The following is a 13,293-nucleotide window of genomic DNA, read 5'->3' as shown; positions in this document are numbered from 1 at the left end:
TTTTAAAAAAAAAAAAAAAAAAAACCACAAAAAACAAAACTGGAGGTATCACATCCCAGACTTCAAGTTATATTACAAAGTGGTAGTAATTAAAACAGTATGGTGCCAGCATGAAAATAGACATATAGATCAATAGAATAGAATAGAAAACCAGAAATAAACTACAATTATATGGTCAATTAATCTTCAATAAAGGAGGAAAGAATATACAATGGGAAAAAGACAGTCTCTTCAACAAATACTGTTGGGAAAACTGGGCGGCTACCTGCAAAAAAAACCAAAAAAAACAAAAAACAAAAAACTGGACCATACCAAAATAAACTCAAAATGGATTAAAGACCTAAATGTGAGATCTGAAATCATAAAAACCCTTGAAGAGAGCACAGGCAGTAATTTCTCTGACATTGGCTGTAGCAACACTTTTCTAGATATGTCTCCTGCAGCAAGAGAAAGCAAAAATAAACTATTGGGACTATACATTAATTTGTGTGTCATTCTTGCACAGGGACAATCTCTGCATTGTTTCAATTTTAGTATATGTGCTGCCAAAGTAAGCCCTCTATTGGGACTATATCAAAATAAAGTTTCTGAACAGTGAAGGAAACAACAAAACTAAAAAGCACCCTAATGAATGGGAGAAGATATTTGCAAATGACATATCCAAAAAAGGATTAGTATCCAAAATATATAAAGAACTGATACAACATCCAAAAAACAAATAATCTGTTTAAATGGGCAGAAGACATGAACAGATATTCTCCAAAGAAGATATCCAGATGGCCAACAGACACATGAAAAAATGCTCAACATCATTCATTAACAGGGAAATGCAAATCAAAAGTACAAAGAGATATCACCTCATACCTGTCAAAATGGCTAAAACACAAGAAACAACAAGTGTTGGTGAGGATATGAAGAAAAAGGAACCCTCATGCACTCCTGGTGGGAATGCAAACTGGTACAGCCACTGTGGAAGACAATATGGAGGTTCCTCAAAAAGTTAAAAATAGAGGGGCACCTGGGTGGCTCAGTCGTTAAGCGTCTGCCTTCGGCTCAGGTCGTGATCCCAGGGTCCTGGGCTCGAGCCCCACATTGGGCTCCCTGCTCTGCGGGAAGCCTGCTTCTCCCTCTCCCACTCCCCCTGCTTGTCTTCCCTCTCTTGCTGTGTCTCTCTCTGTCAAATAAATAAATAAAATCTTTAAAAAAAAAAAAGTTAAAAATAGAACTACCCTATGATCCAGTAATCACACTACTTGGTATTTACCAAAAAAATACAAAAACACTGATTCAAAGAGATACATGCACCCCTATGTTTATTGCAGCATTATTTACAATAGCTAAACTATGGAAGCAGCCCAGTGTCCACTGATAGATGAATAGATAAAGAAGATGTGGTATACCTATACAATGGTATATTATTCAGCCATAAAAAAAGAATGAAATCCCGCCATTTGCAACAACATGGATAGAGCTAGAGAGGATAATGCTAAATGAAATAAGTCAGTCAGAGAAAGACAAATGCCCTATGATTTCACTCATATGTGGAATTTAAGAAACAAAACAAATGACCAAAGGAAAAAGAGAGAGATAGAGAAACCAAGAAACAGACTGAAATATAGAGAACAAACTGGTGGTTACCAGAAGGGAGGTGGGTGGGTGGGAGATGGGTGAGATAGGTGATGGGGATTAAAGAGTACACTTACCATAATGAAAAAAAAAACTATTCAAACTTTCCCTAACACTCTCCTCAAAGCTCTTCTACTGTCTGCCCAGTTCCAAAGCCACTTTCATATTTAGGTGTTTATATTATGGCAGTGCCCCACTTCTAGTAATAAAATCTGTATTAATTATCTATCACAGTGTAACAAATTACCTGAAATTTTAGCAGCTTAAACTGATGAACACTGATTATCTCACGGTTTCTTAACTCAGGAATTTGGAAGTGACTTAGCTGAGTGGTTTGGGTTCAGAATCTCTCATGAAATTGCAGTCAAAATGTCAGCCAGAGTATAGGCATCCGGAGGTTGACTGAGGCTGGAGGATTTGCTTTCAAGATGGCTCACTCACATAACTATTGGTCAAAGATCTCATTTTCTTGATGACTGTTAGCAGGACTCCTCAGTTCCTCAACTCATGGATGTCTCCATGGGTTGCTTGAGTGTCCTCATGACATAGCAGCTAGCTTCTTCTGGAGCTAGTGATCTGTAGGTGCCAAGGGGAGGCTGCCCTAAGATGCGCCACTCTGGCACGAACATCATTTTGAGTTAAAAACAATCAAAACCCAGTAGAATCAGGAAAAGCTCTTTACATCCCCCTCAACGTGGCTTGGCTTGTACTAGGAAAAGAGTTATTAACAGATTCTTCTTTACCTGATTCTTCTTTACCTAAGTAAGTAATCTATATAATAGGGCAACCTTTGTTTTCCAAACATCTCCTCTCACCTTCTTGCTACTGGTCTTTCTCCCCCTTGTATCCTCAGGTTCCTATCCCCCCCCTTAGCTCATACAAGCCTCCTGTTGCCTCACTGTCTGTAATTTCCATGTCTGTGTGGATTCCCTGTACAAACACTATTAAATGTGATTTTCTCCTGTTAATCTGTCTCATGTCAATTTAATTCTTAGTTCAACTAGAAGGCCCCTGTAGGGTAAATTATTCCTATCTGACAGATCCAAGAGAGAGAGCAAAGAGGAAGCCGCAGGGCGCTTTATGACCTCATCTCAGAAACGACACACCATCACCTCTACTTTATTCATTTGAAGATGTCACTAAGTCTAGCCCTCAGTCCAGGGACAGAAATGAATCTCTACTTCTGGAAGGGAGGAGCATCAAAAAATTTGTGAATATATTTTAAAACCACAAGTTCTCTTGAAGCATTTGATCTAAAGAGACTTAGGGAGGAAAGGAGTTCTTAGCAGTTTTGATGATATAGTAAGAAAGAAAGTCATCCAGACTCAGGATGAGGCCAGTGAACCAAAGGGTAGTCATGACACAGAAGTATTTTGACTCTGAAATTTAGGAGAAATTGGGAAAAGAGTCAAGTCAGTTTTTTGCAATTTTTACATGTGTCTCTCCCTTTTAACTTAAAATTACATTTGAAAATTGCATATTCTGTCATCATGTCAGATTCTCAATACCACAGGGTAACACAGATACACCTATTTTCATACTATTTTAACTACCATGACTCCAAAAAGTTTTCCATCCTTGATATTAGAGCTTCCTCTCAAACCTCACATCCATTTCCTTCATCCAACACATCCATCCCCTCTACCTCTGAGCTAAAGAGCCTCTGAACTTACTGCCCTCTGATCACACATCTAGAGTCCCTCCTTCACCCCCAGATTAGTCCCCAAGCCCCAACCTCAACAACCAGAACCAGAAGCTGAAATTCTCTTCTGTCTCTCCTCTGAATTAAGACTTTGTCAATAATTACCCATTTATACCTCATCTTTCTAAAATACAGATATAATTATGTCCTCTTCTGTTTAAAAATAGAGACTTAAGGGATGCCTGGGTGGCTCAGTCGGTTAAGTGTCTGCCTTTGGCTTGGGTCATGATCCCAGGGTCCTGGGATCCAGTCCCTCATCAAGCTCTTTGCTCAGTGGGGAGCCTGCTTGCTCCACCTGCTTGTGCTCTCTCTCTGGCAAATAAATAAATAAAATCCTTTAAAAAATGGAGACTTAAATGGTCCCCCAATACCTATAACAAAGTCTATAAATGGCCTTCAGGAAATCTGTGAATTCCTGACATTTTTGTCATAGGTACATCATTTGGGGAACAAGCCTATGGCTTTAAATGGATCCCCCAAACAGTAAGTTACCACAAAATGTCAAGAACCACCAGCTTCCAGGAAAAAGGCCTGACTCAACAAGGGGCAAGAGAATCATCAGAATTTGACTCCACCCTTCCTTTCCCTTCCATATCTTATGTCACAGCTATGACTCGTCTTTCCCTAGTCTACCTGTATGTTCATGCTTCCTTGCCTTTGTTTCTGCCTTTCTCTCTGCCTAGAATACCTTGCCTTCTTTTCTGCTAGGAAAATTAGTATGCATGCCTTGGAACCCAGCTCAAATGTCATATCCTGGGGGAATGAATGATCTAAGCTGTAATGCGTTTTGTATATACTTCTAACATAATTGTAATTGTTTCTTCACTCTTCTGATTAACCCTGGACTGAAATGATCATCTCAGAGTTAGAATGAGTCTTATTCAAATTTATATCTCCAAGGCCTAGCATAGATCATACTAGGGCCTACTGTTTGTCGGGTCGGTGGATGGGTGTTAGCTTGGACCACTGCCTGACAGAACAGGGGTAACCTCCCTATGAGCATTCCCCTGCAGACCCCCTATAAACTGAGGACCCTAGTTTCTTCTCCCCCTAGTGCTTTGCTCTGTAGTGAGCTTTGTTCTTTTAGATCTTACTGACCAGTAAAATTTCAAAAATAATTTTGGAGATCAATATAGGATTGCCAATTTTTAATTTTCCAAGTAAAGACTTTAGAAGAAATTATCACTTACCTTCTCCATCACGTTATAAGAAAAGTCACTTTAAAACCTCAAAAGTATGAAGGACATAATCTCAGCCTAGAAGATAATCCTTTGAATTAAATGCATTTAGCCTTTCGAAAAGCTTACCACATTTACCTTATTTTCTCTCATTCCATGATGAAAAATTCCTGTTTATCAGTTCTAGAATAATGTTTGGAAACCATTGATTTAGACCTTTGCTTCTGAAAGGTGACTCCTGCATTCTTCCTCAGGAATGAGTTTTTGGCCTCATGACAGGGACAGTCCTGCAGGATCTCCCCATGGGTTTCTTGTTGCAGGAATAGAAAGAAGTACCTGGAAATAAGAGACCAACTAATGCATATTGAGCACTTACCATCACAGTTAAAAACTCAAGAATGCAAGAAATGCAACTTTATCTCTTTTTCTTACTGAATTTATTTTCTATTTGAATATGTCCCACTGGGTGACAAATATCATCTTAACTTGGGGTCCCTCTCCCTTTCTTTCATCTTTGATCCAGGGGACTGATTTAGTACACAGGCAGGGCTAGATGAAACCTCCCAAGGTCTTAAGCACTGATGAGATTATGATGTCTCATATGTAACTGAAAAAATTTTAAATACGTATAGCTCATTATTTCCCAACAAAGTTCTCATTTTTTTCTCTCTCTCTCCTGAAATCATCACTTCAGTGCTTCTTATTCTTTCAAAAACTGTCTTACATTTTGGGGTAGATGCTTTGTTTCCCTGGTGTCCTTGGTAAGTTCTAAGCCTACCAGTGGGGTCATCTGGTTCTGCTCATTGGTCCTTAGCATCCACTTGGATATATTTGATTTTATTGTGGGTCCATACAGATCACCACAGTCATTCTCACACACAAGACTGCCTCAGATCTGAAGGCTCTTTACGCCACATCTGAGCCATTCAGGGTTAGAATTTCTTTCTTCAGTGTAAAACTTTGATCCCTTTTAAAATGCAACACTTATTACTATATCAGTCATCATACTTTGTACAGACAAAGGAGCTGAGGGAATAGTAGGGTGGACAATAGGCAGAGAACAGGAGGACACTGTATCATATTATTTTCCATTGGCTCAAATTCTCTTCTTTTTTTTTTAGCTTTCCTTTCTGATTCTTGCACTAGATTATAGGGCTACGAAAACAACACATCTATCTTATTTTCATTACTATGGCCCCAGAACCTAGAACAGTGCCTGCCACGTAGGAGGACCTCAGTAAATATTGTTGATCTAATGAATGAGAATGACGGGATAAGAACAACACAAAGAGGTAGAAGAGTGTCAGAGTGAGGGGGCTGGAAGTGCTAAAAATAAACTTCAATTCTTTTACAGTTCTGGTGGAAGTTTGTATTAGTTTTCTCTTGGAAAGTTTCGTTCCACTGAAGCAAGAAATGCCTCTTCCTTCTACCATTCCGTGTGTGTGTGTGTGTGTGTGTGTGTGTGTGTGTGTGTGTGTGTTTAGGGTGGGGAGGGGCAGAGGAAAGAGAGAATGTTAAGCAGGCTCCATGTGGGGGTAGGGGCTCGATCTCAGGACCCTGAGATCATGTCCTGAGCCAAAATGAAGAGTCCGATGCTTAACCAACTGAGTCACCCAGGCTCCCCTCTTGTGTTTTTTTTTTCTGATCGTTGCCTCTGGGCTAGTTGTTTCTCCTAGCTGGAAAACTAAACTATTTTGGGCAAGCAGTATCAGTATATACCTTTACAGCTCCCCAATCCGGATACAAAGCACTTTGAGAGCTAAAAGATCCTAGTTTATGGAATGAATGAATGAATGAATGAATGAAACTTGAGTCTGAATATCCAGAGAATCTCTGAGGAATGGGCTCCCTCTCCGGGCTTAAGGCCAAAGTGGTGTCTCCCAGACTGAGTCTTATCCAGCCTCAGCATTCCACATCCACTTCCTGCGGGGGCAGCACCTCCTAGTGGAAGTCCAGGGGTGCTGCCTCCTCCTTAGATGCCCCAAATAGGGCCTCTTGGTAACTCCCTCCCAGAGCTCCATCTTGTCATCCTCAAAACCATAATGTTACTCCCCTAGATGAGGTCCGGTAGACTCTAGCAGGTCCCTTCTAGTAACCCCAAGTACCGACAAGGTGAACAATGAAGGGCTCCATTCCAGCCGAGTGTTCTAGACAACAGCAGCACTTCTCAAACTTGAATGTGCAGATGAATCACCTGGGAAGGATCTTGTTAAAATGAAGATTCTGATCTAGTAGTTCTGGGTTGTGAACCAAGATTCTGAATTTTGAACCACCTTCCGGGAGCTACCAAGGCTGTTGGTCCAGTCTGTACTGCACCTCTGCGGTGACCAGCCCCCAGATGCACCAGGTGTGACCCGGAAGCCATGGGGTTGGCTGTTTATGCAAACACTGAAGCTGATAAATTACAGTTGTCCCCTTCAAGGATTGCCCCTTAAAAGTCAACACACTGGGGGCACCTGGGTGTCTCAGTCGGTTAAGCCTCTGCCTTCGGCTCAGGTAATGATCCTGGGATCCTGGGATCCCCTGCTTGGCAAGCTCCTCCCTCTCCCCCCACCCCATGCTTGTGCTTTCTCTCCCTATCTCTCTCTCTCAAATAAATAAATAAAATCTTTTTTAAAAAATAGAATACTGTGTGTTAACTATACTGGAATTAAAATTAAAAACTTAATAAAAATAATGTTTAAAAAAAAAGTCAACACACCGATACCGAAAAATATTTTGCTGGAATGTTGCCTAAAACGTTTTTGGAATGTTCGTTGAAGCCTGTTGCACCTTAAAAACTCAGTTTTTCTTTTTCTTTGAAGGTGGATTTAAAAGCAGTCAAAAAACATTTCAAAATAAAATGTGACTATAAATATTGAGATGGATTTACTTATATGACTTATAAATTAGGCCTGAAGGTAATCCCCAAACAAGAGTTCCAAAAGTATTTGGGGTAGCTGATTGGAGAAAGTGGAATGTCTACCTTGAAATACAACACTCATTTAGCTGCTTAGTACCATTGCGGTCCTTTTAAGTTGTTGATTTTATTATGTCCTTTTAAAGGAGTTGATTTCATTACTAGTTTATTTAAGCAAAACAAATAGGGCTTAGTGAGTAGCAGGCACTGTTGCTTTACAAATATTAACTCATTAATTCTCATAATAAGCCTGCTTTTATTCCCATTTTACAAATGAGAAAACTGAGGCACAGAGACATTATGTGGCTTACCTAAAGTTACCCCGCTAATTAAAGCAAGAGTCAGGATTCAAACCCTAGGGAGCCTGCTTCCAGGTGTCACTGGCTTAAATATTAAGCTATGCTAACCTTAATTAGAGTTAGGACTAGCCTAAGGAGTGTCAGCTACTACAGAGTCCATCAGAAGGAAAAGATAAAAATTAAGTGACTTACAATGGAGACAGGAAGCCTACAAAAAATAACAAATCCAACCCAAACAGAAACAGCTGGAGCTGGAATGTGTGAATAGAGAGGTCTTACACCCCCTGTCTCCTTCCTGGTTCTGATACCTAGGAAGACCTCAAGGTGGAAGGGATAGCAAGTTCTCAGGTCGACCTTCTGCTATTCTATTCTCTCATGCTCTGAGCTGTCTGTTTTGTGGCTTTAAACTCGTCAAATTTAGGGAACAGGGATCTGGGAGACCCTAGGAAATTACAGCCTGCAGCAGTGTCCCGCTTTTTACATGCTGTTCAGTGAGTCTTTGCTGATGGATTGCGGGTAAAGGGGGCCCAGCCCCAGCGAAACGTCCATCTCTTCCAGGAATGCTTCCTGACTTGCCCTGCCACCTCCAGGTCCCCTGAGAGGAGCTGGAGAGGCTCATTCCTCACTCAGTCCTACCTCATTCCCTCCCTGACAGTGACACAGCCGCCAGCAGCCACCTGAGAGCCAAATCCAAAACTCACTTCCATTTTGCCTAACGCCAAATGACAGACCGGAATTTGTGGAGCTCGGATTTTTTAAGTGCACATAAAACCAACTAACAAATGAAATTTGCCTTTAAATCTGAGGTAGATTAGGAAAAAAAAATCCGCCAGGAGAAAACACCCTCTCACGAAGGAGGCTGTGGAAGCGGAGGCCACAAGCCCCTCGTTAGCACCCCTCAAAGTGGCTATGGGAAACAGTGCCTCTAGTGTGGTCATGTTTTTCACTGGTCACAGGATCTGAACCAGAAATGGTTCACCGTATTGTCTAATGTGCATTCTTCTAACCCTTAAAAAATGTTTGCCCCTTGTTCCTATAACCCCTACACTCAAAAGTATTGAAGTTGTAGCAGGGTGAGGCTTTTCTGAGGATCTGGTGTACGGTTTGACCATTGACAGCGGCCAAATGAGTTAAGAGTACCACACAGAACGACGTCCTAAAACAATCATACAGCGGGGAGGATGGAGGTGGGCAGCTTCACTCGCTCTTAGAGAATTAGAAAGAGGAATTAAAGTTCCAGAGATCCGCAGAACTTCTGTCCGATTTTGCCGCATTCTAATTTCGGCCCAAACCTAACCTACTATTAAAGGGGGCAGTCGGGGCACAGCCGTGGGAGGCAATGTGGCTTCCTAAATCTAAAAAGGCGCCCTTGCCGTGCCATTGTTCCCACAATGCCGTGACTCGGATTCGAACCGAGGTTGCTGCGGCCACAACGCAGAGTACTAACCACTATACGATCACGGCGAGCTACCGGGACGCCACGGAGCTCTGGCTTCCGAGTGTGGGGCTTCAGGTCTAGCCGGCCGCCGCCTTAGCCTTCCAACGTCGCCCGCGCTCTGCCAGGCCTGCCTGGCCCTCTCGCTGACCCCGAAGCGAAGAAGGGGCGCCGTGGTCTCCCCCGCCGGTCTCCGCCGGTCGTGCGCACCGATCGTAAAAGAAAGGACGGGAAAGTGCTTTGCAAACGAAAGGATTCCTAGGAGGCCGGGACGCTCCCGTAGCCTGTAAGGATGTGATGCCCCGGTGTCGCCCGAATGCCCCGGGGTCGTCCCGCTCACACCCACCAGGCCCCGGCGCTCACGGTATGTGAGCGGATTCCGGCTGGGAATGGTCTCTCGAATTCTACAACAAGAAGGAAAAATCATTTCCGACCCACCCGCACAACTTCCTTCGAGGCGCGGGGGCAAGGGAAAGCTCGAGCGCAGCCTCCAAACTGGTGAAGCGGCGGGATCTGGCCCGCGCCGAGTGCGGATCGAAATCAAGAAAGCAGGGAGACCAGTGCGTCTGCGCGCGCGCGAGGCGAAGCGAAGCCCCAGAGCGGCGGGAACAGATAATGACGTGACGAGGGGGCGGGGCTCTCAACACAGAAGAACTCAGGCGAGGAAACCGAAGGGCGAATCCCCAGTAGCTCGCCGTGATCGTATAGTGGTTAGTACTCTGCGTTGTGGCCGCAGCAACCTCGGTTCGAATCCGAGTCACGGCATTGCGAAAGCAATGGCACGGCAGGGGGTTCGGTTTTTTATCGCCGTCCTCCATTTTTATTTCGAATTTGTAACAACATTCTCGAAAATGGATCCCAATCCTCTTGTGACAGTTGGAAACGACGTTTACGTCACGCCAGCTCTGGCTAAATTGGACTTCCAAAGAATATAGGCTTCCGGTTACTCGGCCTACCCGCGATGCCGTTCAGTGCGGACAAAGCACAGAGCACTCACAAGGCTAATTGTTGTCATAGGCATATGTACGAATTTCTATGGCAGCACTGGAAAAGGACTCCCAATCATAATAGAAAGAGAAGGCTTCGCAGAGGAGGTGACTTTTGAAGTACTCTAAAGGCAGAGAAGGAATTTGCCGAGCAGCCAGGATAATCTTGTGTGCAAAGGTATGAAGGAGGTCTCAAAAAGGAACTATCGGCAATTCTTTATAAATCTTCCCCCTTCCCCACCTCTAAAGGACCTGTTGAGTGAATGAATGCAAGTAATTCAGGAATGGGAAACGACACTGAGGCAAGGCCAAGGGCTGGAAAAGGTGGACGAATTTCCGGCAGTCTGTGGGTGGGGGTGAGGGGTGGAGGAGTGAAAGGATTCAATTCGTGTTTAGTAACACCCCTCCGGTGACTCGGCAGGGGGTGGGGGTGATGATTAGAGCAGACAGATGGTCACCGTGGATTCTCTTGTTAGAACCAGTGGCACCTTCTCAGTTTAGCAAAAAGCCTCTGCCTACTGTGGACTCGGCCTGGTTCTAAGCGTCGTGGGGGCGGGAGCACTGATGGACAAGAAGAAAAACCGGACTGGTGCCTGCTGCCGCCCGGGGCACAACCAAGGTGGGCACCGGGTCCTGCGGCGGCAGTACTGTGAGGGAGGAGTCAGGGCCGTCGAGGCAGGAACAGAAGCTGCAAGGAAGTTGGTGGGGAGGGGATCGGCAGGGTGAGATGCATTCATTGAGCCCCTTCTACGTAGCCAATCGGTCCTGAGGGCGTCCACATCCTCCACCGAGGCGATGTTGGGTCACTTCTGGGGGAATCAGCAAGGACGAGAACCCCTTAGGAACGTCCCCTGCAGACCCTCCCAGGCACAGGAGATGGGCATCTTCCTAGGAATGGGAATCACACAACTTGTGAACACTGAGTTCCGGCCAGGCCCGTCCCTGGATGCCCAAGTGGCCCCCCCCAACTCCCACCCCATTCACATAGAACCCACCCTTCCCCACCGCAACATCACCATTTCTGTGGCTAAGGGACCAAAACCTCAGAGAACCCGAGCAACTGGCCAGAGCGCAATGCGCCTGCGCATTCTCAGATTCAGTGTTAGGCTGGAACTCCGCCCCATAGGTGGGTCTCTCGGTGACGTGCACACTGCGAAGGCCTATGACTATTGAAGAGGACAATCAGAAGGCCATCCTTACAGGTCCCCGGTAGCTCGCCGTGATCGTATAGTGGTTAGTACTCTGCGTTGTGGCCGCAGCAACCTCGGTTCGAATCCGAGTCACGGCATTGTGGGAACAATGGCACGGCAAGGGGTTCGTCTTTTTAAATTTTTCTTCTTGCAGTCGATAATGTTTTATAGAGATCACAATTCGCCTTCTTGAAATGAACTACCGCGTCTTTCTGCCTTGAAGAGTGAGCCACCCCTAAGATCGCCACCTCCAGTAATTCTCACTTAATGCTGTGAATTCAGTTTCACAGCAGTTATAATTCCTTCCCTCCTGAAGAAATTGAAAATCGGTGTCTAAATCATTCTATAGCAGCAAAACAGCGCCCCATGACCTTGCGATTTTTTCCTTTTTATGAATTCTTAAAAATTGAGTTGTTTATGTTTAAATAGAGAATACATGCGCACAAGTCCAAGGAAAAGTAAGTCTCCCTCTCATTCTTCACTTTATCCACCAGTTATTGCAGTTTCCTTCATATCTTTCCATGACAGCCCTTGTATAAACAAACATTTATATAGCATATATGTATAAAAATATGTCCCCCCCCTTCTTGCATAATACAAATGACTTCTTCCCTTCCTTGCCCTCACCCCCAGAAGTCAGGCAGAACTTGAGGTGATATATTTGCACTAATAGGCAATCTCCCTTTACAAGGAAGAGTACACATACCGGGAGGGAATACCTCCCCACCGATCCTGTCCTTTTTCTCCCCAGGCTCTGGATCCTGGCTGGGGCAGGTGAAGGATGGCTGGGTTGGTGAGATAGAGGAAACAGATACCTTATTGTGCTTATAAAAACCTTTGGATGGGAGCCTGGGCTCTGTTGAGAAGCAGTCCTATTTTGATTTCACGTTGGAAGGGCAGGGTAGCATCCTAGGTTTGGGGTTGGGAAGAGGGACTTGACTTGGTAGTCCATTTGGAGACCCTTCACTTCCATCTCTCTGTTATCTTATTATGAGGATCAAACTTAAATTACAGGCCACTAGAGTTAGAAAATTCAAGTTAATCAAAGGCAGAACTGAATCTTACTATGTATATTTTCCAAGCATACAACCTCTCCATAAACATTTGAAGAGAGGTTTCTTATGGAGTCCATAAATGAGTGAAGTGGGCCAGTTTACTTCATGATTGTACCTTACGTTGTATTTTTTCAAATACATGTTATCTTCATATCAGACAAATAGAAAACTTGGCCCAAATGAAACTCCATCTCTATCTAGAATCTCAAAGAAGAGAGTGCATGTGTGAGTGTACTAAGATATGTTTGCCCTCTCAAGTTTGTGAACAGAGATGGGCCTGAGGCAAGGGTGGAGACAGAAGACAAGGACCAGTCTTAGAAGAAGGCAAAACCCAGAAGGGATCAGAACTCAGGAGAGGACTGGGCATCCAAACTTAGACAAAGAGAAGTGAGGACACCCCACTTAGTACCCACTAAGAAAAGTAAGGGCTAAGAACTAGGCCTTGGGACATACACAAATGTAGGAGGTTAAAGGAGGAAGAGTGTGTGGCCTGAAAGAAAGGAGGAGAATCATAACAGTGTCATTTAAGGAAAGTTTGGGAGAAGGTTTCAGGGATAGAGGTCAGAAGATTCAGGTGCTGCAAAAAAGAAAGAGGAATAAGATAAAATCATTGGGTTTGACACTTAGAAGTCATCGTTGACTTTAAAAACCTATGAGACCAACTAGGCAATGTGTATCAAGAGTCAGAAAAAAAAATGTACACCCTTTACCCCAATAATTCCATTTCTGGGGATCTTGCTAAAGGAAATAATCCTAAACTTGGAAAAGGTATCTGCATAAAGATGTTTATTATAGGGTTATTTAGAAGGGAAGAGAGTGCAAATATCCTGAATGCTCAACAAATAAAGTAAGATTGAACCAAAATAAAATATGTTCATTTGATGATATATTGAATAGTTTTTTTTTTAAGTATCAAAAGTACA

General features: G+C 43.7%; 4 non-coding genes across 4 annotated transcripts; 2 read left to right on the top strand and 2 right to left on the bottom strand.

The window, feature by feature from the left end:
• Positions 1 to 460: 460 nt before the first annotated feature.
• On the bottom strand, positions 461 to 558 carry LOC116640896. The gene has a single exon (XR_004301112.1). It is a non-coding gene; the product is annotated as a U6 spliceosomal RNA (small nuclear RNA).
• Positions 559 to 9,096: 8,538 nt separating this feature from the next.
• On the bottom strand, positions 9,097 to 9,168 carry TRNAH-GUG. Its single transcript has one exon. It is a non-coding gene; the product is annotated as a tRNA-His (tRNA).
• Positions 9,169 to 9,832: 664 nt separating this feature from the next.
• Positions 9,833 to 9,904, top strand: TRNAH-GUG. Its single transcript has one exon. It is a non-coding gene; the product is annotated as a tRNA-His (tRNA).
• A 1,437-nt stretch (positions 9,905 to 11,341) lies between these two features.
• TRNAH-GUG lies at positions 11,342 to 11,413 on the top strand. Its single transcript has one exon. It is a non-coding gene; the product is annotated as a tRNA-His (tRNA).
• Positions 11,414 to 13,293: the final 1,880 nt, after the last annotated feature.

Source organism: Phoca vitulina, unplaced genomic scaffold (assembly GCF_004348235.1).
Source record: "Phoca vitulina isolate PV1807 unplaced genomic scaffold, GSC_HSeal_1.0 scaffold20, whole genome shotgun sequence".
Lineage (NCBI taxonomy): Eukaryota > Metazoa > Chordata > Mammalia > Carnivora > Phocidae > Phoca > Phoca vitulina.
Note: the sequence above shows the minus strand (reverse complement) of the source record. Positions and strands in the feature narration are given on the sequence as shown.